This window comes from Anomaloglossus baeobatrachus, chromosome 3, assembly GCF_048569485.1.
Source record: "Anomaloglossus baeobatrachus isolate aAnoBae1 chromosome 3, aAnoBae1.hap1, whole genome shotgun sequence".
In the NCBI taxonomy this organism is placed as follows: Eukaryota; Metazoa; Chordata; class Amphibia; order Anura; family Aromobatidae; genus Anomaloglossus; species Anomaloglossus baeobatrachus.
Window position 1 is genome coordinate 520,410,807 of NC_134355.1, and position 25,386 is coordinate 520,436,192.

The window sequence follows — 25,386 nt, forward strand, 5'->3', positions numbered from 1 at the left end:
CCTGTGACCACCATCAGTGAGCCCTTATACAGTATAGAGCATTCTAAAATATTGTATATACAGTGCTGGCCAAAAGTATTGGCACCCCTGCAATTCTATCAGATAATACTCAGTTTCTTCTTGAAAATGATTGCAATCACAAATTCTTTGGTATTATTATCTTAATTTAATTTGTCTTCAATGAAAAAAAAAAAATTGTCATAAAGCCAAATTGGATATAATCCACACCAAACATAAAAAAGGGGGTGGACAAAAGTATTGGCACTGTTTGAAAAATCATGTGATGCTTCTCTAATTTGTGTAATTAACAGCACCTGTAACTTACCTGTGGCACCTAACAAGTGTTGGCAATAACTAAATCACACTTGGAGCCAGTTGACATGGATTAAAGTTGACTCACTCTCTGTCCTGTGTCCTTGTGTGTACCACATTGAGCATGGAGAAAAGAAAGAAGACCAAAGAACTGTCTGAGGACTTGAGAATCCAAATTGTGAGGAAGCATGAGCAATCTCAAGGCTACAAGTCCATCTCCAAAGACCTGAAAGTTCCTGTGCCTACGGTGCGCAGTGTCATCAAGAAGTTTAAAGCCCATGGCACTGTGGCTAACCTCCCTAGATATGGAAGGAAAAGAAAAATTGACGAGAGATTTCAACGCAAGATTGTGCAGATGGTGGATAAAGAACCTCAACTAACATCCAAACAAGTTCAAGCTGCCCTGCAGTCCGAGGATACAACAGTGTCAACCCGTACTATCTGTCGGCGTCTGAATGAAAAAGGACTGTATGGTATGATACCCAGGAAGACCCCGCTTCTTACCCCGAGACATAAAAAAGCCAGGCTGGAGTTTGCCAAAACTTACCTGAGAAAGCCTAAAATGTTTTGGAAGAATGTTCTCTGGTCAGATGAGACAAAAGTAGAGCTTTTGGGGAAAAGCCATCAACATAGAGTTTACAGGGTAAAAAAAGAGGCATTCAAAGAAAAGAACACGGTCCCTACAGTCAAACAGGGCGGAGGTTCCCTGATGTTTTGGGGTTGCTTTGCTGCCTCTTGCATTGGACTGCTTGACCGTGTGCATGGCGTTATGAAGTCTGAAGACTACCAACAAATTTTGCAGCATAATGTAGGGCCCAGTGTGAGAAAGCTGGGTCTTCCTCAGAGGTCATGGGTCTTCCAGCAGGACAATGACCCAAAACACACTTCAAAAAGCACTAGAAAATGGTTTGATAGAAAGCACCGGAGACCACTAAAGTGGCCAGCAATGAGTTCAGACCTGAACCCATAGAACACCTGTGGAGAGATCTCAAAATGGCAGTTTGGAGAAGGCACCCTTCAAATCTCAGGGACCTGGAGCAGTTTGCCAAAGAAGAATGGTCTAAAATTCCAGCAAAGCATTATAAGAAACTCATTGATAGTTACCAGAAGCGGTTGTGCGTAGTTATTTTGGCTAAAGGTTGTGCAACCAAGTATTAGGCTAAGGCGGGCTTTGCACACTACGACATCGCAGGTGCGATGTCGGTGGGGTCAAATTGAAAGTGACGCACTTCCGGCATCGCATGCGACATCGTAGTATGTAAAGGCTCGATGATACGATTAACGAGCGCAAAAGCGTCGTAATCGTATCATCGGTGCAGCGTCGGCGTAATCCATAATTACGCTGATGCGACGGTCCGATGTTGTTCCTCGCTCCTGCGGCAGCACACATCGCTGTGTGTGAAGCCGCAGGAGCGAGGAACATCTCCTACCGGCGTCACTGCGGCTTCCGTAGGATATGCGGAAGGAAGGAGGTGGGCGGGATGTTTACATCCCGCTCATCTCCGCCCCTCAACTCCTATTGGCCGCCTGCCGTGTGACGTCGTAGTGACGCCGCACGACCCGCCCCCTTAATAAGGAGGCGGGTCGCCGGCCAGAGCGACGGTCGCAGGACAGGTGAGTCCATGTGAAGCTGCCGTAGCGATAATGTTCGCTACGGCAGCTATCACAAGGATATCGCAGTTGCGACGGGGGCGGGCACTATCGCGCTCGGCATCGCAGCATCGGCTTGCGATGTCGTAGTGTGCAAGGTGCCCCTAAGGGTGACAATACTTTTGTCTGGCCCATTTTTGGAGTTTTGTGTGAAATGATCAATGATTTGATTTTTGTTTCATTCTCTTTTGTGTTTTTTCATTGCAAGCAAAATAATTGAAGATAATAATACCAAAGAATTTGTGATTGCAATCATTATTAAGAAGAAACTGAGTATTATCTGACAGAATTGCAGGGGTGCCAATACTTTTGGGCAGCACTGTAAGAGCCCAGGCTGCAGTGTGGAACATAAAAATCACTTTATAATACTCACCTAAGTCGGCGATGCAGTGCAGACTGGTCAGATGAGTTTCTCCGGTATCGGCGCCTCCTCTTTCGTTCATCTTTGTTCTCCTTCTGAAGCGGGTGCATGACATGTCTTACGTCATGCACACTAGCCGGCATTGAGGTCCTGCGCATACGCACTACAATGCTTTGATCTGCCCTGCAATGCCGGCTAGTGTGCATGACGTAGGACGCGTCATTCACCCAGGCTTCAGAAGAAGGAGGACAAAGATGACCGAAAGATGAGGCGCCGGTACCGGAGAACGGAGACACCCATACGACCAGTCTGCACCACACCGCCCCTTAGGTGAGTAGAGTATTATAAAGTGATTTTTACATTCTGCACAGTGGCCTGGGCTCTTATATACAGCATGTTAAAATGTTGTATATAAGACCCCACTGGTGGTGGCCGCAGCTTATAGTCACCAAATCTGGTGACAGGTTCTCTTTAAGCCAATTAAATTTATGCACTACTTCAACATATTTTTTTCAGCACTGGAGTGGCACTTTATATCTAAGTTCCCTGTCCCCGGTGTTATGCTCAACCTGCGGTGTGGTGCATTAAATAATCTAGTTACAGATACATTTCTAAAGTGTCTTCCAAGATCATTCACATACAGTATTTCTGTAATTGTTTTGCAGCTTTCAAATGTCTTACTAAAGATGGGATTATCAGTTAAACACCTTCAAGATTCACAGAATTTCTAAGCAACATGAAGCAAAAATATTGCGACTTTTGCCATTTTCTCACCAGTTTTGGCAGCTCCACCAAAATGGGCTGAGCTAGGAAGGAGATGTGGCGGGTTGAGGCATGGTAAAACTCGCCACTAACAAATTTATTAAAAGTGGTGGTGATCCGTACACGAGAAATGTTACTCTGCTGCCCCTACGGCTTCAGGCGCCACAGGGTACTATTCACCTCGGATACGGAGGAGGTTATTGCCGGTAAATCCCGCAGTGGTGGCTAACACTGGTCGCACACCACAGGTTGCATCACGAAGGCAAACTCCTCACCCCATCCCCCCCATTTATCTTATTCCTACATGCCGCTCATAAAGACTGGCATATGAAACAGTCTTAATGTTTCGAGGCTTAAGTGTTTTATAAATGGCAGTATGCTATATTATATGGATTTAGAGCAAATGGGTTAAACATATAAGAGGCGAAGAACACTTATAGAGTTCACTACCTTTGGCACTCCAGGTGTTGGGAAACTACAACTCCTACCATTCTTCAACTATAACAGGCTGTCAGGCTTTTGTAACGTGACGTAGGGTGGTAACTGTGGGTGAGGTACTCGTTTATTACACCCCGGCACGTTACATATAGGTGGGGGTCTTGGCTGGATGTGTGGACTTGTGCTATGGGGGTACAACTAATGATGAGCAAGCGTGCAAACCACTGCTCGTTACTTGATCAAGCATCAGGAGCTCATGTACTCAGGTTGCTCAGCCGAATATCGTGGGTGCTTGGACTTGTCCATGAAACAACAACCACAATGCACAGGCTTGCTTCACTACATGATGTATGCAGGCACCCAGGGAGAGCCATTTGCAGTCTCTGAATAACTCTCATTATGGTTTAAGCAACATTTCCATATGATTAATTTACAGAAACTCCATGATACCATACTCATCATAATTGCGGTCAGAGCGCCATCAGTGGGTCACATGCCGCAAGCACAAATTCCATGCAGATAGATAAAAAACAGGAGGAAAAAGGGAATAATTAGTGCAAAATATTTTATTTGTCAAAAAAGGGGGGAAACCAAAGGGGAGGTTTTTTCTGAATCAAATGCATGAGACATGGGGTGATTAAAAACATACAAACATGGGGACTGGATGCAGACTAGAGATGAGCGAACCGGTCCCGGTTCGGCTCGAGGCGGTTCGCCGAACGGGGGGTCTGGCTCGAGTTCGGCTCGTCGAACGTTCGACGAACCGAACTCGAGCCCATAGGAAACAATGGCAGGCAATCACAAACACAGTAAAACACCTAGAAAACACCCTCAAAGGTGTCCAAAAGGTGACAAACAACTCACAACACAACACAAACACATGGGAAAGTGACAAGGACATGTACTCATGCGAAAACAAAACAGCTGGACAAGGAAAAAGAGGAGGACACACAGATATAGGCATGGCACGCCCTTCTAAAGTCATGTAAAACACCGCAAGGTGACTCCAAGCGGAGTCTCCCTTTTTTCCAAAAATTGGGCCCCACACACCCACCCCTTCAGTGGCAGCAGTTGTGCCCCAGTTGTACACTTCACAGCTAGATTTGCATCAAGCACATTCAAAAATACGCCATTCTTATCCGTCCCCAGGATGACACCGGGGTAGGTAGCAAAGTCTTTCCTGATCCCAGCTCTGTTCATCTTGGCTTCTTTTAAAAACACAGCAAGCAAGGGTTACTCCAAGCGGAGTCTCCCTTTTTTCCAAAAATTGGGCCCCACACACACCCACCCCTTCAGTGGCAGCACTTGGGCCCCAGTTGTACACTTCACAGCTAGATTTGCATCAAGCACATTCAAAAATACGCTATTCTTAACCGTCCCCAGGATGACACCGGGGTAGGTAGCAAAGTCTTTCCTGATCCCAGCTCTGTTCATCTTGGCTTCTTTTAAAAACACAGCAAGCAAGGGTTACTCCAAGCGGAGTCTCCCTTTTTTCCCAAAATTGGGCCACACAGACACCCACCCCATCAGTGGCAGCACTTGGGCCCTAGTTGCAAACAGGATGTTTTGATTTGCATCAAGCACATTCAAAAATACGCTATTCTTAGCCGTCCACAGGATGACACCGGGGTAGGTAGCAAAGTCTTTCCTGATCCCAGCTCTGTTCATCTTGGCTTCTTTTAAAAACACAGCAAGCAAGGGTTACTCCAAGCGGAGTCTCCCTTTTTTCCAAAAATTGGGCCACACAGACACCCACCCCATCAGTGGCAGCACTTGGGCCCTAGTTGCAAACAGGATGTTTTGATTTGCATCAAGCACATTCAAAAATACGCTATTCTTAGCCGTCCCCAGGATGACACTGGGGTAGGTAGCAAAGTCTTTGCTGACCCATGACTTGTTCATCTTGGCTTCTTTTAAAAACAATGTAAGCAAGGGTTACTCCAAGCGGAGTCTCCCTTTTTTCCAAAAATTGGGCCACACAGACACCCACCCCATCAGTGGCAGCACTTGGGCCCTAGTTGCAAACAGGATGTTTTGATTTGCATCAAGCACATTCAAAAATACGCTATTCTTAGCCGTCCCCAGGATGACACCGGGGTAGGTAGCAAAGTCTTTGCTGACCCATGACTTGTTCATCTTGGCTTCTTTTAAAAACAATGTAAGCAAGGGTTACTCCAAGCGGAGTCTCCCTTTTTTCCAAAAATTGGGCCACACAGACACCCACCCCATCAGTGGCAGCACTTGGGCCCTAGTTGCAAACAGGATGTTTTGATTTGCATCAAGCACATTCAAAAATACGCTATTCTTAGCCGTCCACAGGATGACACCGGGGTAGGTAGCAAAGTCTTTCCTGATCCCAGCTCTGTTCATCTTGGCTTCTTTTAAAAACACAGCAAGCAAGGGTTACTCCAAGCGGAGTCTCCCTTTTTTCCAAAAATTGGGCCACACAGACACCCACCCCATCAGTGGCAGCACTTGGGCCCTAGTTGCAAACAGGATGTTTTGATTTGCATCAAGCACATTCAAAAATACGCTATTCTTAGCCGTCCCCAGGATGACACCGGGGTAGGTAGCAAAGTCTTTGCTGACCCATGACTTGTTCATCTTGGCTTCTTTTAAAAACAATGTAAGCAAGGGTTACTCCAAGCGGAGTCTCCCTTTTTTCCAAAAATTGGGCCACACAGACACCCACCCCATCAGTGGCAGCACTTGGGCCCTAGTTGCAAACAGGATGTTTTGATTTGCATCAAGCACATTCAAAAATACGCTATTCTTAGCCGTCCACAGGATGACACCGGGGTAGGTAGCAAAGTCTTTCCTGATCCCAGCTCTGTTCATCTTGGCTTCTTTTAAAAACACAGCAAGCAAGGGTTACTCCAAGCGGAGTCTCCCTTTTTTCCAAAAATTGGGCCACACAGACACCCACCCCATCAGTGGCAGCACTTGGGCCCTAGTTGCAAACAGGATGTTTTGATTTGCATCAAGCACATTCAAAAATACGCTATTCTTAGCCGTCCACAGGATGACACCGGGGTAGGTAGCAAAGTCTTTCCTGATCCCAGCTCTGTTCATCTTGGCTTCTTTTAAAAACACAGCAAGCAAGGGTTACTCCAAGCGGAGTCTCCCTTTTTTCCAAAAATTGGGCCACACAGACACCCACCCCATCAGTGGCAGCACTTGGGCCCTAGTTGCAAACAGGATGTTTTGATTTGCATCAAGCACATTCAAAAATACGCTATTCTTAGCCGTCCCCAGGATGACACTGGGGTAGGTAGCAAAGTCTTTGCTGACCCATGACTTGTTCATCTTGGCTTCTTTTAAAAACAATGTAAGCAAGGGTTACTCCAAGCGGAGTCTCCCTTTTTTCCAAAAATTGGGCCACACAGACACCCACCCCATCAGTGGCAGCACTTGGGCCCTAGTTGCAAACAGGATGTTTTGATTTGCATCAAGCACATTCAAAAATACGCTATTCTTAGCCGTCCACAGGATGACACCGGGGTAGGTAGCAAAGTCTTTCCTGATCCCAGCTCTGTTCATCTTGGCTTCTTTTAAAAACACAGCAAGCAAGGGTTACTCCAAGCGGAGTCTCCCTTTTTTCCAAAAATTGGGCCCCACACACACCCACCCCTTCAGTGGCAGCACTTGGGCCCCAGTTGTACACTTCACAGCTAGATTTGCATCAAGCACATTCAAAAATACGCTATTCTTAACCGTCCCCAGGATGACACCGGGGTAGGTAGCAAAGTCTTTCCTGATCCCAGCTCTGTTCATCTTGGCTTCTTTTAAAAACACAGCAAGCAAGGGTTACTCCAAGCGGAGTCTCCCTTTTTTCCAAAAATTGGGCCACACAGACACCCACCCCATCAGTGGCAGCACTTGGGCCCTAGTTGCAAACAGGATGTTTTGATTTGCATCAAGCACATTCAAAAATACGCTATTCTTAGCCGTCCACAGGATGACACCGGGGTAGGTAGCAAAGTCTTTCCTGATCCCAGCTCTGTTCATCTTGGCTTCTTTTAAAAACACAGCAAGCAAGGGTTACTCCAAGCGGAGTCTCCCTTTTTTCCAAAAATTGGGCCACACAGACACCCACCCCATCAGTGGCAGCACTTGGGCCCTAGTTGCAAACAGGATGTTTTGATTTGCATCAAGCACATTCAAAAATACGCTATTCTTAGCCGTCCCCAGGATGACACCTGGGTAGGTAGCAAAGTCTTTGCTGACCCATGACTTGTTCATCTTGGCTTCTTTTAAAAACAATGTAAGCAAGGGTTACTCCAAGCGGAGTCTCCCTTTTTTCCAAAAATTGGGCCACACAGACACCCACCCCATCAGTGGCAGCACTTGGGCCCTAGTTGCAAACAGGATGTTTTGATTTGCATCAAGCACATTCAAAAATACGCTATTCTTAGCCGTCCACAGGATGACACCGGGGTAGGTAGCAAAGTCTTTCCTGATCCCAGCTCTGTTCATCTTGGCTTCTTTTAAAAACACAGCAAGCAAGGGTTACTCCAAGCGGAGTCTCCCTTTTTTCCAAAAATTGGGCCACACAGACACCCACCCCATCAGTGGCAGCACTTGGGCCCTAGTTGCAAACAGGATGTTTTGATTTGCATCAAGCACATTCAAAAATACGCTATTCTTAGCCGTCCCCAGGATGACACCGGGGTAGGTAGCAAAGTCTTTCCTGATCCCAGCTCTGTTCATCTTGGCTTCTTTTAAAAACACAGCAAGCAAGGGTTACTCCAAGCGGAGTCTCCCTTTTTTCCAAAAATTGGGCCACACAGACACCCACCCCATCAGTGGCAGCACTTGGGCCCTAGTTGCAAACAGGATGTTTTGATTTGCATCAAGCACATTAAAAATACGCTATTCTTAGCCGTCCCCAGGATGACACCGGGGTAGGTAGCAAAGTCTTTCCTGATCCCAGCTCTGTTCATCTTGGCTTCTTTTAAAAACACAGCAAGCAAGGGTTACTCCAAGCGGAGTCTCCCTTTTTTCCAAAAATTGGGCCACACAGACACCCACCCCATCAGTGGCAGCACTTGGGCCCTAGTTGCAAACAGGATGTTTTGATTTGCATCAAGCACATTCCAAATCCACAAGCATTTACTCTCCCCAGGATGACACAGGGGTAGTAAATTCCTTCTGGATCCATGACTTGTTCATTTTGATGAACGTCAGTCTGTCCACATTGTCACTGGACAGACGCGTGCGCTTATCTGTCAGCACACACCCAGCAGCACTGAATACACGTTCAGAGACAACGCTGGCAGCTGGACACGACAAAATCTCCAAGGCGTAAGTTGCGAGCTCTGGCCATTTTTGTAGGTTTGAAGCCCAAAAGGAGCAAGGCTCCAGTTGCACAGTCATGGCATCGATGTTCATTTGGAGATACTCCTGTATCATCCTCTCCAGCCGTTGACTATGTGTCAGACTTGTTGTCTCTGGTGGCCTTGCAAAAGAGGGTCTAAAAAAATTATGAAAAGATTCCATAAAATTGCTGTTACCGGCACCAGAAAAGGTCCTACTGGTACGGGTAGACTGTTGAAGATGACGAGACCGTCCCATGTTTGTCAAGTTACAACTGGGAGATTCACTCCCTGCACCTGCACGGTTGTTTGGTGGAAAAGCCGAGCTAAGATCTAGTAACAGCTTCTGCTGATACTCCTGCATACGTGCGTCCCTTTCTATGGCTGGAATTATGTCACAAAATTTGGACTTGTACCGGGGATCTAATAGTGTGGCAATCCAGTAGTCATCATCACTTCTAATTTTGACAATACGACTGTCATGTTGGAGGTAGTGCAACAAAAAGGCACTCATGTGTCTTGCGCAGCCATGCGGACCAAGTCCATGCTGTGTTTGTGGCATAGAGGTGCTACCCGTTCTTTCTTCCTCTGACATCTGACCCCAACCTCTTTCAACTGAAATTTGACCAAGGTCTCCCTCATCCGCTGAGTCTTCCATGTCCATGGACAGTTCGTCCTCCATTTCTTCATGTTCTCCTGCACCTTGCTCAACATTTCGCCTGCTACTATGCGCCCTTGTCGATCCCTGTCCCCCATGGTCCCATGCCTGCTGCGTTGGTGATGATGAACGTCTGGACCTTCGTGATGTTGTTGTCCCTTGCGCATATGAATCCTCCTGTAGTTCCTCCCCTTCATGTTGTCCCACCCCCTGACTCCGAATAGTGTTTAGCGTGTGCTCCAGCATGTAAATGACTGGAATCGTCATGCTGATAATGGCATTGTCAGAGCTAAACATATTCGTCGCCATGTCGAAACTGTGCAGAAGGGTGCATAGGTCCTTGATCTGAGACCACTCCATCAGGGTGATCTGCCCCACCTCTGCATCTCGTTGGCCCAGGCTATACGTCATGACGTATTGCACCAGGGCTCTGCGGTGCTGCCACAGTCGCTGTAACATGTGGAGAGTTGAATTCCAGCGTGTCGCCACATCGCATTTCAGGCGATGAACCGGCAGGCCGAAAGACTTCTGGAGCGATGCAAGTCGCTCTGCTGCGGCGCTTGAACGGCGGAAGTGAGCTGACAGTTTTCGTGCCCTGTTCAGAAGGCCATCTAGGCCGGGATAGTGTGTTAAAAATTGCTGCACGACAAGGTTCAACACGTGAGCCATACAAGGTACGTGTGTCACCTTGCCCAGGCAAAGTGCCGCACCCAGGTTTGCAGCATTGTCGCACACGGCCTTACCAGGCTGCAGTTTGAGTGGAGACAACCATTTATTAAACTCGGACCGCAAAGCTGACCACAACTCCTCAGCTGTGTGACTCTTATTACCAAGACATGTCAAGCTAAAGACCGCCTGATGCCGTTGCGCTCTGCTGCCAGCATAGTAATGAGGGGTGCGTGATTCCTTCTGCGCAGTGAGAACGCTGGTGGCCTGACCAGGCAGGCTTGGGGCGGAGGTGGAGGACCCAGATGAGGTGGAGGATGCAGAAGCAGTGGCGGAACTTGGACAGACAGAGGATTGACACACAAGTCGTGGGGACGGCAAGACTTGTGCAGCAGACCCTTCACCATCTATCACCATAGTTACCCAGTGCCCAGTCAGCGACATGTAACGTCCCTGTCCATGCTTACTGGTCCAAGTATCGGTGGTGAAATGCACCCGTTCACACACAGAGTTTCTCAAGGAAGCGGTGATGTTGTGTGCGACATGCTGGTGTAGCGCGGGCACACCTTTCTTAGAGAAGTAGTGGCGACTAGGCATCTGGTACTGGGGCACAGCGACAGACATAAGGTCTCTAAAATCCTGTGTGTCCACTAGGCGGAAAGGCAGCATTTCGGTAGCCAACAGCTTACAGAGGGATAGAGTCAACCTCTTAGCTTTGTCATGGGTCGGAGGAAGTGGCCTTTTATTTGACCACATCTGAGGGACAGAGATCTGGCTGCTGTGTGTAGACGGTGTTGAGTAGGGTGTCCCTGGAAAAATGCAGGTTTGTGAGGAAAGTGCAGGCGGAGACATGATGTTGCCTTCATCCAACGTTGGTGCTATCGATGTCTGAGAGAGCTGTACACACTCACTTGTTTCCCCTTCCAAACCAACTGACGACCTTACAAGCAAACTGCCTGTTGCGGTTACAGTGGTGGAAGTTTTGCGTGGAAAAACAGGTGTGGCAGCTGTCCCCACAGTCCTAGAAGATGAAGAGCGCGCGGATGCAGTGGAAGGGGCGGGCGGTGGATGGTTCGCTCCGCTAGGCCGCATTGCAGCACGGTGAGCTTCCCACCGGGACTTATGATATTTATTCATGTGACGATTCATGGAAGAAGTTGTCAAACTGCTGAGCTTTTGACCTCTACTAAGAGAATCATGACAAATGTTACATATCACATGAGTTGGGCGATCTTTTTCGATGTGAAAAAAGGACCAGGCTAGGCAAGGCTTAGAGGCCATGCGACCTGTTGATCCACCCCGAATAATGCTCATAGGCAGAGTGGTGGCTGAGGATGCAGTTGTAGACGTGCTACCAGTGCTCCGACTCTGTCCAGGAAGGCGCAAGGTAACTTCGTCGTCGGTTGCATCCTCCTCCACCGCCTCTGTTGACCTCCTCGAGTGCCTGACTGGGGGTTGACAGTAGGTGGGATCTAGAACGTCATCATCAATTGTTGTGTTTGCACTCCCCTCCCCCTCAGACCGAGCCTCTTCTTGCCCTGACGGAATATTTAAGTTGTCATCCCAATCGGGTATCTGCGTCTCATCTTCATCAGTATGTTCCTCATTGTCTATAACCACAGGTGTTACAGTTTGTGACAAAGGGTCAACATTATGCTCAGAAACTTGGTCCTCACGGCCTGAATCTGAGTCACAAAGGTTCTGGGCATCACTGCAGACCATTTCCTGTTCTGTACTCACTGTAGCTTGGGAGCAGACCTCTGATTCCCAGGCTATAGTGTGACTGAACAGCTCTGCAGACTCAGCCATCTCAGTTCCACCATACTGTGCAGGGCTGATGGAGACTTCAGAGCTGGGAGAAATCAAGTGTGATTGGGATGACAACTCAGAGGACTGGTGTTTTTTGGATGCGGTAGTTGAGGTGGCTGAGAGGGCACTTGTTGGACCACTTGAGATCCATTCAAGCATTTTCCTTTTTTGCCCATCATCTACCTTTCTTCCTGTTGTTCGTGTCCGTAAAAAAGGGAGCACATCGGATTGTCCACGGTAAGTAGTAGACATCTTACTTTTGCTGGTAGATGGTCTATCTTCAGCAGATGATAATGGAGCTTTGCCACCTTCCCCACGGACAAAACCTTTTTTGCCTTTTCCACCACGCCTCTTCCCCTTTCCACCAGCATCTGTCATTTTGCCACTCATGTTGATTGCGACAAGATTGTGGACTGAAAATGTGGTAGTAAAAATTGAGAGGTGGTGAAGATTGCAGTGGTGGTCTAGCTTTATTAACAGCAGAATAATAAAGAATAAATATCCCTGACAATGCAACTTAGTTATAATTAGTTGGAGTGTGCAACGCAGGCAGACGTGCTGCAAATGTCTTTGCACTAGTGGGACTATAGCAAAGTCCAATAGCCACGTATAGGATGCCACTAGGTACACTGAGTGTTTGCTAGTATAATGGCTTGGTTAGAATGAGTTGTAGTGTGCAACGCAGGCAGACGCGCTCTGCAAATGTCTTTGCACTAGTGGGACTATAGCAAAGTCCAATAGCCACGTATAGGATGCCACTAGGTACACTGAGTGTTTGCTAGTATAATGGCTTGGTTAGAATGAGTTGTAGTGTGCAACGCAGGCAGACGCGCTCTGCAAATGTCTTTGCACTAGTGGGACTATAGCAAAGTCCAATAGCCACGTATAGGATGCCACTAGGTACACTGAGTGTTTGCTAGTATAATGGCTTGGTTAGAATGAGTTGTAGTGTGCAACGCAGGCAGACGCGCTCTGCAAATGTCTTTGCACTAGTGGGACTATAGCAAAGTCCAATAGCCACGTATAGGATGCCACTAGGTACACTGAGTGTTTGCTAGTATAATGGCTTGGTTAGAATGAGTTGTAGTGTGCAACGCAGGCAGACGCGCTCTGCAAATGTCTTTGCACTAGTGGGACTATAGCAAAGTCCAATAGCCACGTATAGGATGCCACTAGGTACACTGAGTGTTTGCTAGTATAATGGCTTGGTTAGAATGAGTTGTAGTGTGCAACGCAGGCAGACGCGCTCTGCAAATGTCTTTGCACTAGTGGGACTATAGCAAAGTCCAATAGCCACGTATAGGATGCCACTAGGTACACTGAGTGTTTGCTAGTATAATGGCTTGGTTAGAATGAGTTGTAGTGTGCAACGCAGGCAGACGCGCTCTGCAAATGTCTTTGCACTAGTGGGACTATAGCAAAGTCCAATAGCCACGTATAGGATGCCACTAGGTACACTGAGTGTTTGCTAGTATAATGGCTTGGTTAGAATGAGTTGTAGTGTGCAACGCAGGCAGACGCGCTCTGCAAATGTCTTTGCACTAGTGGGACTATAGCAAAGTCCAATAGCCACGTATAGGATGCCACTAGGTACACTGAGTGTTTGCTAGTATAATGGCTTGGTTAGAATGAGTTGTAGTGTGCAACGCAGGCAGACGCGCTCTGCAAATGTCTTTGCACTAGTGGGACTATAGCAAAGTCCAATAGCCACGTATAGGATGCCACTAGGTACACTGAGTGTTTGCTAGTATAATGGCTTGGTTAGAATGAGTTGTAGTGTGCAACGCAGGCAGACGCGCTCTGCAAATGTCTTTGCACTAGTGGGACTATAGCAAAGTCCAATAGCCACGTATAGGATGCCACTAGGTACACTGAGTGTTTGCTAGTATAATGGCTTGGTTAGAATGAGTTGTAGTGTGCAACGCAGGCAGACGCGCTCTGCAAATGTCTTTGCACTAGTGGGACTATAGCAAAGTCCAATAGCCACGTATAGGATGCCACTAGGTACACTGAGTGTTTGCTAGTATAATGGCTTGGTTAGAATGAGTTGTAGTGTGCAACGCAGGCAGACGCGCTCTGCAAATGTCTTTGCACTAGTGGGACTATAGCAAAGTCCAATAGCCACGTATAGGATGCCACTAGGTACACTGAGTGTTTGCTAGTATAATGGCTTGGTTAGAATGAGTTGTAGTGTGCAACGCAGGCAGACGCGCTCTGCAAATGTCTTTGCACTAGTGGGACTATAGCAAAGTCCAATAGCCACGTATAGGATGCCACTAGGTACACTGAGTGTTTGCTAGTATAATGGCTTGGTTAGAATGAGTTGTAGTGTGCAACGCAGGCAGACGCGCTCTGCAAATGTCTTTGCACTAGTGGGACTATAGCAAAGTCCAATAGCCACGTATAGGATGCCACTAGGTACACTGAGTGTTTGCTAGTATAATGGCTTGGTTAGAATGAGTTGTAGTGTGCAACGCAGGCAGACGCGCTCTGCAAATGTCTTTGCACTAGTGGGACTATAGCAAAGTCCAATAGCCACGTATAGGATGCCACTAGGTACACTGAGTGTTTGCTAGTATAATGGCTTGGTTAGAATGAGTTGTAGTGTGCAACGCAGGCAGACGCGCTCTGCAAATGTCTTTGCACTAGTGGGACTATAGCAAAGTCCAATAGCCACGTATAGGATGCCACTAGGTACACTGAGTGTTTGCTAGTATAATGGCTTGGTTAGAATGAGTTGTAGTGTGCAACGCAGGCAGACGCGCTCTGCAAATGTCTTTGCACTAGTGGGACTATAGCAAAGTCCAATAGCCACGTATAGGATGCCACTAGGTACACTGAGTGTTTGCTAGTATAATGGCTTGGTTAGAATGAGTTGTAGTGTGCAACGCAGGCAGACGCGCTCTGCAAATGTCTTTGCACTAGTGGGACTATAGCAAAGTCCAATAGCCACGTATAGGATGCCACTAGGTACACTGAGTGTTTGCTAGTATAATGGCTTGGTTAGAATGAGTTGTAGTGTGCAACGCAGGCAGACGCGCTCTGCAAATGTCTTTGCACTAGTGGGACTATAGCAAAGTCCAATAGCCACGTATAGGATGCCACTAGGTACACTGAGTGTTTGCTAGTATAATGGCTTGGTTAGAATGAGTTGTAGTGTGCAACGCAGGCAGACGCGCTCTGCAAATGTCTTTGCACTAGTGGGACTATAGCAAAGTCCAATAGCCACGTATAGGATGCCACTAGGTACACTGAGTGTTTGCTAGTATAATGGCTTGGTTAGAATGAGTTGTAGTGTGCAACGCAGGCAGACGCGCTCTGCAAATGTCTTTGCACTAGTGGGACTATAGCAAAGTCCAATAGCCACGTATAGGATGCCACTAGGTACACTGAGTGTTTGCTAGTATAATGGCTTGGTTAGAATGAGTTGTAGTGTGCAACGCAGGCAGACGCGCTCTGCAAATGTCTTTGCACTAGTGGGACTATAGCAAAGTCCAATAGCCACGTATAGGATGCCACTAGGTACACTGAGTGTTTGCTAGTATAATGGCTTGGTTAGAATGAGTTGTAGTGTGCAATGCAGGCAGACGCGCTCTGCAAATGTCTTTGCACTAGTGGGACTATAGCAAAGTCCAATAGCCACGTATAGGATGCCACTAGGTACACTGAGTGTTTGCTAGTATAATGGCTTAGTTATCAGTTGGAGTGTGCAGAGGACAAGAGGGTACAGTGGCAGGATTGTGGTGCTCTGGGTAGAGGAATGGAAGACTGCCTTTCTATTCCCTCCTAATGGTGAAATGCAGGTAGGAAATCCCTGACCTGGGCTACACAGACGCTGTTGCTGTTTGCAGGACCTGTCACCTATGGCTCTCTGACCCTGCCGGTTGGAGCCCTTAAAAGGACTGCTATAAAGTGCTCTCCCTAAGCTGTCTAACGCTGTGTATGCAGCGCATACAGCTGTATCGGCTATAGGACTCAGGAAGACGGAGCTGCGACAGTGATGTCTGACACCAAAGACGCAGAAGGCAGATAATGGCGTCCGTGAAGAAAATGTCCGGTTTTATAATGCAGGGACATGTGACATGCAGATCCTATCACACATGCCGTTGCTTCTCTGGCTCAAAGTCCACTTAGCTGTGTGTGTGTCTGGGATTGGCTGACATGCTGGCCCGCCCCACAAGACGCGCGCGCTTAGGGAAGGAAGACAAGAAAAAAAAAAAAAAAAAATGGCGATCGCCATTATAGAAACAGCAGTGATCTGAAGGCGCTGTTCACGCACACTATACACTGAAATGTGATAATAGTTTGATTCACAGAGTGACTTACACTATTACAGCAGAAACCAAGCTATGATTTAGCTGTTTTTTGGCTGCTAGAACCGTTCTCGAACGTTTCTAGAACTACCGAGCTTTTGCAAAAAGCTCGAGTTCTAGTTCGATCTAGAACATGCCCCAAAATCACTCGAGCCGCGAACTGGAGAACCACGAACCACGAACCGCGCTCAACTCTAATGCAGACACGTATTAAGCATAGCTCTAAGTAGAGGAAGTAGGTATAAAGTTAATAAATACAGAAAGGGTAAGGAAAAAGAGAGAGCTGCAGGCAAAATGCTATATCAAACTGTCAGTGCATATATTTTCTATGGCAAAATGCCTGCATGCCAAGATGTAGGTATAAAGTGTCAAATGCATAGTGGTTATCTTTAAATATATATACCCATCAATAAAGTTCAGTCATGCAAACGCCAGGCAGCCAGGTAACAGATGGAGGAGTTCCCCCCAACCCACCTTGCTTCTACGGCATGCTGGGCCCTATCTGACCCCCTGAAAAGAAACTATATCCGACTCTTCACTTTAACCCCTCCCACGCTAGGCTAGCCCAAACATTAGCTCTAACTCTCTTTACTGTTGTGCAAAATGCAATCTATCCCTAAAAACACATCACGATACACATTACACATAACAGTCGAGTCTTCAATAGAGAATGTGGGTACAATGTCTATCTCCTTACACTTCTGTAAAATACATGCTTTTTTATATATTTTTTGGCCACAAGATGCGCTTTTTTGGCCACAGAGTGCATTTTTGTGGTTAGCACAAAAATGCAGCATGCGGACCTACCCTAAGGAGGGCTTTACATCGCTACCGATATATCGTCGAGGTCACGTCGTTAGTGACGCACATCGACGCCGGTAGCGACATCGCAACGTGTAAATCCTGGGTGTGACGATGAACGAGCACAGAAGCGTACAATATCGCTGATCTGTGTAACGTCATTCAGTTCCATAATGTCGGTTCGACCGCAGGTACGATGTTGTTTGTCGTTCCTGCAGCTCCACACATCGTTGTGTGTAGACCCGTAGAAGCGACAAACAACTCCTTACCTGCGTCCCAACGGCAATGCGGAAGGGAGAAGGTGGGAGGGATGTTATGTCCCGCTCATCTCCACCCCTCCACTTCTATTGGCCGGCCGATTAGTGACATCGCTGTGACGCCGAAGGCACCTCCTTCTTGAAGGAGGGATTGTTCGGCGGTCACAGCGACGTCGCCAACCAGGTATATGCGTGTGAAGCTGTCGTAGCGAGAATGTTCGCTACAGCAGCAATCACCACATATCGCATGTGTGACAGGGGAGGGTGCTATCGCGCTAGACATTGCTAGCAATTGCTAGCGATGTCGCAATGTGTAAAGTACCCCTTAGGGTTGTACTCACTGTTGCTGCCAACGGTTTAGACATTAATGACTGTGTGTTCAGTTACTTAGAAGACACGTCAAATTCACACACTTATACAAGCCGTACACTGACTACTTTACATTGTATCTAAGTGTCATATCTTTAGTGTTGTCCCACTGAAAAGATAATAAAATAATTACAAAACTATGAGGGGTGTACTCACTTTTGTGATATAGTGCATTTTTACACTGATTAGAAATATACAGATTCAAACATTAATGTAAATCTTTAGTTGCATGTGAAACATTATCAGTTAATATGGCCCCAAAAAAACCAAAGTGGTCAGTTACTTTGAAATCTACAGGATGTGGGCACAGGCTTCCGGCTGCTCTAGAGACTTGCAATTCTGCAGGGTCCAGTGTTGCTTATTACATCAAACACATTAGCTGAGATTTTAGGCTCATATCACACGAGTGTATGAAAATCAGTCCCATGCTCATCCAGAGAAGTGGGCCGATTTGTTTCCTGAATTGTCTTCCGCATGCTGTCTGTATGGAATCCATTTTTTTACTTAGCAGCTATTAATCTTTTACAGAATATTTAGTGTCCCATCATACAGAATTGTAATGTATGGGTAAAAATCAGATGCCATATTAATGGTTTGTATGGCATACGATTTTTTTCTCGCATCGTACTGATTTTGCAATCAAATCGTTGCATTCGTTTTCAAACACAGCTGAGAAAAAAATTGCAGATCACCACCTCCTCATTGAATAACATTGGTCTGAGAGCAATCCCTTCTTTATCGGATTGCACTCTTCCGATTCAAGGGCTGGCTAGTAAAATTCAGCCTGAGGGACAATCACAAGCGGTGCACACTACATCCAATCTTACTGTTGTTACCCCCAGTGCGAGCCTTTCAAACAAGGCAAACGGCTCGCAACGGACTGAACACCGAGTGTACCTGAGCACAGCGATACTCACTCCAGTGGTCCGCATACGTAAAGTTTCCGAACTCTTTTTTTTTTTCTTTTTTTTTTTTTAAAGTTGGTGCTCGGCCCGAAAACTGAACACTGAACATTGTGTTCGCTCATCTCTAATTGCAATGCTGGTGCATTGTAATATATTAGATCAGCGATAAGAGCAATAGAAGGTAATGTCCAATATTGTGACAAAGTAAAAAATTTTTTAAAAAAAGGAAGAATATAAAAAAGAATCAGTAAATAAAGCAAAAAAAATTATACTAATAAATATGTTTATTTATGTTAAAAAATGAACAGAAATATATTGGTATCGTCGCATCCATAATAAACGGATCTATAAAACTGTTACACTAGTTAACCCTTTTCAGTGAACACTATAAAAAATAATTAAAATAAATAAAACGTAGCAAAAACTATGTCTTCATGATACAGCTGACAAAAACTGGCATAGATCAAAAAGTCAGACCAAGTGGGTTTTATTGCTGGCCGCCAAGCCAAAGATGGCAATAGGCAAATGTTAAACCTTATTCACTGGGCAGAGGTTTCCGTTGCCCTCTATGTATTCCTATCATTGGATGCTGAAAAAGCCTTTGACAGGGTACAGTGGGGATACCTTGAGGAAGTTCTGACCAGATTTGGTCTGGAGGGCCCAATACGATTTTCTATTTTAGCCTTGCACCGCGTACAGAATTATTAGGCAATTTGTATCTTAGAGGATTTTTTTTATTATTGATCAACATTCAACAACCCAAAAGACTCATAAATATCAAAGCTTAATATTTTTGGAAGTTGGAGTGGGGTTTTTTAGATTTGGCTATCTTAGGAGGATATCTGTTTGTGCAGGTAATTATTACTGTGCAGAATTATTAGACAACTTAATAAAAACGAAATATATTCCCATCTTACTTGTTTATTTTCACCATGTAAACCAATATAACTGCATAAAATTTAGAAATAAACATTTCTGACATGCAAAAACAAAACCTAAAAACAATTAGGGACCAATATAGCCACCTTTCTTTATGATGACACTCAACAGCCTACCATCCAGAGATTCTGTCAGTTGCTTGATCTGTTTACGATTAACATTGCGTTCAGCAGCCACCATAGCCTCTCAGACACTGTTCCAAGAGGTGTACTGTTTTCCCTCCCTGTAGATCTTACATTTTATGGGGGACCACAGGTTCTCTATGGGGTTCAGATCAGGTGAACAAGGGGGCCATATCATTATTTTTTAATCTTTTAGACATTTACTGGCCAGCCACGCTGTGGAGTAGTTGGATGCATGTGATGGAGCATTGTCCTGCATATAAATCATGTTTTTCTTGAACGATACCGACTTCTTACTGTACCACTACTTGAAGAAGTTGTCTTCAAGAAACTGGCAGTAGGTCTAGGAAGTGAGCTTCACTCCATCCTCAACCCGAAAAGTCCCACAAGTTCATCTTTGATGATACCAGCCGATACCAGTACCCCACTTCCACCTTGCTGGCGTCTGAGTCGGAGTGGAGATCTCTGCCCTTTACTGATCCAGCCTCTGGCCCATCCATCTGGCCCATCAAGAGTCACTCTCATTTCATCAGTCCATAAAATCTTTGAAAAATCAGTCTTAAGATATTTCTTAGTCCAGTCTTAATGTTTTATCTTATGTTTCTTGTTCAAAGGTGGTAGTATTTCAGCCTTCCTTACCTTGGCCATGTCCCTGAATATGGCATACCTTGGGTTTTTTGATACTCAAGTAACGTTGCAGCTCTGAAATATGGCCAAAATGGTGGCAAAAGGCATCTTGGCAGCTTCACGCTTAATTTTTCTCAATTCATGGGCAGTTATTTTGCCTCCGACAACCTTGTTCATTATGTATCTAACTACTCGTTGATGGGCTGGAAAGGGTGTCAGCAGACTGGTTCTTTTGCTCACGCTTAGTGGATTTGCCCTAAAAGTTGCTGTGTTCTGGGGGCTGGTGTTCGGCTTGATTTATGAACTGACAGGTCTCAACCTAGGATCTTCCTCAGGTCAGGCAGTGTTAAATATTGGGATAGACTCCTTTCCATTAAACTTCAGGGGACTTATAGTGCATATCCTGATAGTGGCCAGATTGTGGAAGTCAGAACTGACCCCATCGCAGTCTGAACTTTGTAACTAAATTAACACCAGCTTCCCGCATGAATATTGTTTAGTGTTGTCAGTTCATGCTAAATCACCTTTGCTTAAAATGTGGTACCCTTGACTGACCTCTATATGTGCTTCTCCTATTTTCCATCTTTTATAATCCTCTTAAGGTAGTAGCATTTGTTAAATAAAGATGTAGTGTATAGGCCACACTTTTTTCTTTTATTCCTCCTTTTAGGTTTTATAGGGTTTCTAGGTGTACCTGGTTTTTCATATTATGTTATTTTCTTGTGTTCGGAGATATCCCATTGTTGTTTCATGTTGTATTGTAAATGTCTGTATGTTATTTTGAAAAAAAATCTATAATAAATATATAATAAATTAAAAAAAAGTCATAAGTAAATAAAAATGGTATCATTGAAAACATCATCTTGTCACACAAAAAAAAAAAACACCATTTATCTTTGTCAGCAAGAAAAGAAAAATGCTATAGCTCTCAGAATGCAGCAATGGAAAACTTTTTTTTCTATAAAAATGTTTTTATGGTGTAAAAGCGGCAAAATATTAAAAAAAAAGACGAAAATGTGGTGTGCACACTGAAGAAAATGTATTCACAAAAAAACCTGCACTTTGTGGTAGAACCCCTCCCTCTGCCAGAAAATGCAATAAAAGAACGCATGTGCTTTTGGTACGTTTTTGGTACTGTTTTTTTGGAGTGCATTTTTTTGGTGCGTTTTTTGTGTATTCAATGGCTAGAAGGGCTAAAAAACACAGGAAAAAACTGACCCACAATTGACATGCTGCTTTTAAATGTGGTATCGCTGTAATCGTACTGACTCGAAGAATAAAGTTGTCTTATCAGTTTTACGACACGGTGAACATTATAAGAGAAAAAACAACAATTCCTGAATTGCTGTTTCACATTGTTTCTGGCTCACAAAAAGCAGAATAGAATAGAAAGCGATCAAAAACTATGTGATCCAAAATGAAACTCCAACTCATACGAAAAAAAAAGCCCTCACATGACTGTCAATACAAAAACAAAAAAGCTAAAGCCTTCAAAATTCAGTGATTCAAGCAACCTTTATGTTGTAAATAAGTGTTTTTTAGTGTGATAAAAACAAAACCTAAACAAAACTATATAAATCTGATATTACTCTAATCGTACTGCACTTAGCAATAAAGCTGCCTAATCACTTATGCCGCACAGTGTATGGAGTAAAAAAAAATAATAAATAAAGCCAGTTTTTCAACTGCTTTTGATTATTCATTTTGCCTTCCAAAGATCACAGTAAGGCGCAGCTCACATTTATCCAGCACTCTACACTGAGCGCTTACACTGGGGATTATGTGTAAATCTCTGATAATTGGGATTCAGACAAAAATCCGAACAGAAAATTCACTATAATGAGGCAGATAGAGTCATTTTGAACTCTCATCTGGTTTGTGGTCCGGCGATGTCCATCAATTTACACATCTTTTTAGACGTTCCCCAAATCGCGTTCAATAACAATTTTGTCCACCTTTGAAAAGATGGGCCCTGCGGAACAGAGGCCAAATGGAGTCCAAAGTAACTTTGCTGCTTACTTGCTATTTTTAATTTAGCAACATTCGTTGACTTTGTGGGTGTTTTCCAGAGACTAAATTATTACTACAACCATACATGAACTCCCAGAGAGGTTTATTTCCAAAATGTGGTCACTTGAGGGGGTTTCTGATGTTCTGGAACTTAGAAGCTAGGAAAATCTGTGCTCCAAAAGTGAAATGGTGCTCCTTCCCTCCTGAGCCCCGCAGTGCGGCCAACCAGTACTGTACAGTCATATGTGGGTTATTGCCACATTTAACAGAAATTTTGCAACATGTTATGGGTGTCATAATTCTTCTGTGCAGAGCATCTTGCACGCAGGTGATTCTCTGCTGTGCCTTCCTGAATTATGGAGCCAGCATTGACATCATTCCTCTGTGCAAAGCATCTTGCACACAGGTGATGCTCTGCCATGCCTTCCGGAGCTACAGAGCCTGCAGTGACATTTTTCCTTTGTGCAGAGCATCTTGCATTTGCAGATGCTCTGCTGTGTTTCTTTGAGCACTAGCTGACAGGTTGTTTAACAGCACAGGATTCCATGCAGATTCTGGGAGGTGCTTTTACTCTGGCGTCCAGCTTCCTGGTAATTGCTCTGTTTCATTACAGAGTATGCTCTCCCATAACCTCACCAGTCATACTCTCTGTTTCTACAGTTGTGCTATTGGCTTGTGTTTGTGCTTGTGTTTTGATCTAAGTTTCTTAACCCCGGACCGTTGTTTGACTTTTCACTGCCCGCTCCATGTTCTTGTCATTACTTTCTGGCTTCTGACCTTAGACCATTACCTGACCAGATCTCTGTCTGCTCCCTGAATCTAATACATACTCTCCTGGAATTCTGACCATCGGCCTGTGACTTGAAGCGTGTCCTGTCGTGTCCTCCTGTTTCCTGACTTGGTTTGTCTGACTACCTTTCCATTTATACTATCCTTAAGTAGTGACTAACATCACATTTGGGCTCTTTTTACCTACTCCCCTTGCAAATAACTGAAATAAACAACATGTTAGTGGTAAAAATGTAATTTATTTCTTCACCGCTCAATAGCATACATTCTGTGACACACCTGTAGTGTCAATATGCTCACAGAACCCCTAGATGAATTCATTTAGGGATTGTCACAGCAGTCTCTCTGCATTTAGAGGCTTGTGACATGATTTGGGCCAGAGTATCACATTGCCATCCTAGACTCCTTATGTTTAAATGTATTTTCCTGTCTTTGGTTCTTCTAGAGTTAATGTCAGTTTTCCTGCTGTAGTCTGAAGCAGTATATGCTGCAGTTCTAGTTTCTGACTGAAGCCGTGAAGTTAGACCTTGTTCTTTGTTGTTAACCACTGTCTGTTTTGCCTTCCCTTCATGTTGTTTTAGTGCAGCGGTGGGACTGAATTAGCAATCCTCACCTGCCAGCTCACTAGCCAGAGTTATCACAGTGCTTCCTAGGGTTTCAGGTATCCTGCTTGGTGACAGGGGCGAAACCTGTATAGGGCTTGATAGGAGTGCAGGGTGCAGCAGCAGGTGAGTGCAGGAGGTGTCCCATCATCCCCTCCCTAGCAGCAGTGCCCACCATTGTTAAAGTGTCCCTGGTGAACTACTTGTTTCTTGTAGTGAACCCCATGTTTGTTGTGTGTATTGCCGTTTGCTGGACCTTCCCCAGGTCTGTGCATTACAGGGGTGTAGTTTTTAAAATGGGCTCACTTGTGGAGATTTCTACTGTTCTGGCACCTCAGGGGCCATGCCAATGTGATATGGCACCCGCAAACCATTTCAGCTAAATCTGAATTCAAATATGGCACTCCTTCCCTTCTTCACTTTGTCCTGTGCCTCAAAAGTAGTTTTCAGCCACATATGGGGTATTGGCGAACTCAGCAAAACTTGCACAAAAGACTGTATGGTCTATTATCTCCTGTTACCCAAGTAAAAATGAAACAATTGAAGTTAAATCAACATTTTTGTTATAAAAATGTATTTTTTCATTTTCATGGCTCAACGTGATAAAATTCTTTGAAGCATCTACGGGTATAAGATGCTCTACAAACATCTAGATAAATTCCATGAGGGGTCTAGTTTCCAAAATCGGGTCACTTGTAGTTTTTCTACTATTTGAACACATCAGGGGCTCTCAAAACGTGACATGGTGTCCGCTATCTATTCCAGACAATTTTGTGTTCCAAAAGTCGAATGGTGCTTCTTCCCTTCCTGACGTGCGCCCAAATAGTAGATTTCTTTCACATATGGGATATCAGTGTATTCATGAGAAATTGCACAACACATTGTAAAGTGCATTTTCTCTTGCTACCCTTGTGAAAATGCTAAATTTGGAGCTAAAGTAACATTTTTGTGGGAAAAAGTAAAATTTTTATTTTTTCCTTCCACTTTCTTTAAATCCTGTGAAGCACCTAAAGGGTTAATAAACTTCTTGGATGTGGTGTTGAACATTTTGAGGGGTGCCGTTTTTAAAATGGTGTCACTTTTGGGGTATTTTCTGTCATGTAGGCCACTAAAAAGACTAAAAAGTCACTTCAAATGTAATGTGGCCCCTAAAAAGATTGTTTTCTAAATTTTGTTAGAAAAATGAAATTGCTGAGAATTTTTTAACCATTCTAACTTCCTAACAAAAAAAATTGTGCTTCAAAATTTGTGCTGATATAAAGTAGAAAGGTGGGACATATTATTCATTAACTATTTTGTGTGACATAACACTCTGGTTTAAGGGCATTAAAATTTGAAGTTTGAAAATTGTGAAATTTTCTAAATGTTTCCCAAATTTACTATATTTTTATAAATAAACGTAAAAAATATCATCCTGAGTTTACCTCTTTCATGAAGTACAATATGTCATGAAAAAAAATCAGAATTACTAAAATCCGTAGAAACATTCCACAGTTATAACAACATAAATTGACACTGGGGTGAGTGTATATAAGGTGCCTTGCAAAAGTATTTGGCCTCCTTGAATTTTTCAACCTTTTCCCACATTTTAGGCTTCAAACATAAAGATAAAAATGTTAATGTTATGGTGAAGAATCAACAACAAGTGGGACACAATTGTGAAGTTGAACAAAATGTATTG

General features: G+C 44.6%; 2 protein-coding genes across 5 annotated transcripts in view; one reads left to right on the forward strand and one right to left on the reverse strand.

Moving 5' to 3' along the window:
* MED12L (mediator complex subunit 12L) overlaps window positions 1-25,386 on the reverse strand; it is a 1,012,447-nt gene that overhangs the window by 390,892 nt on the left and 596,169 nt on the right. The window lies entirely within an intron of this gene.
* LOC142296762 (P2Y purinoceptor 13-like) overlaps window positions 1-25,386 on the forward strand; it is a 210,141-nt gene that overhangs the window by 121,379 nt on the left and 63,376 nt on the right. The window lies entirely within an intron of this gene.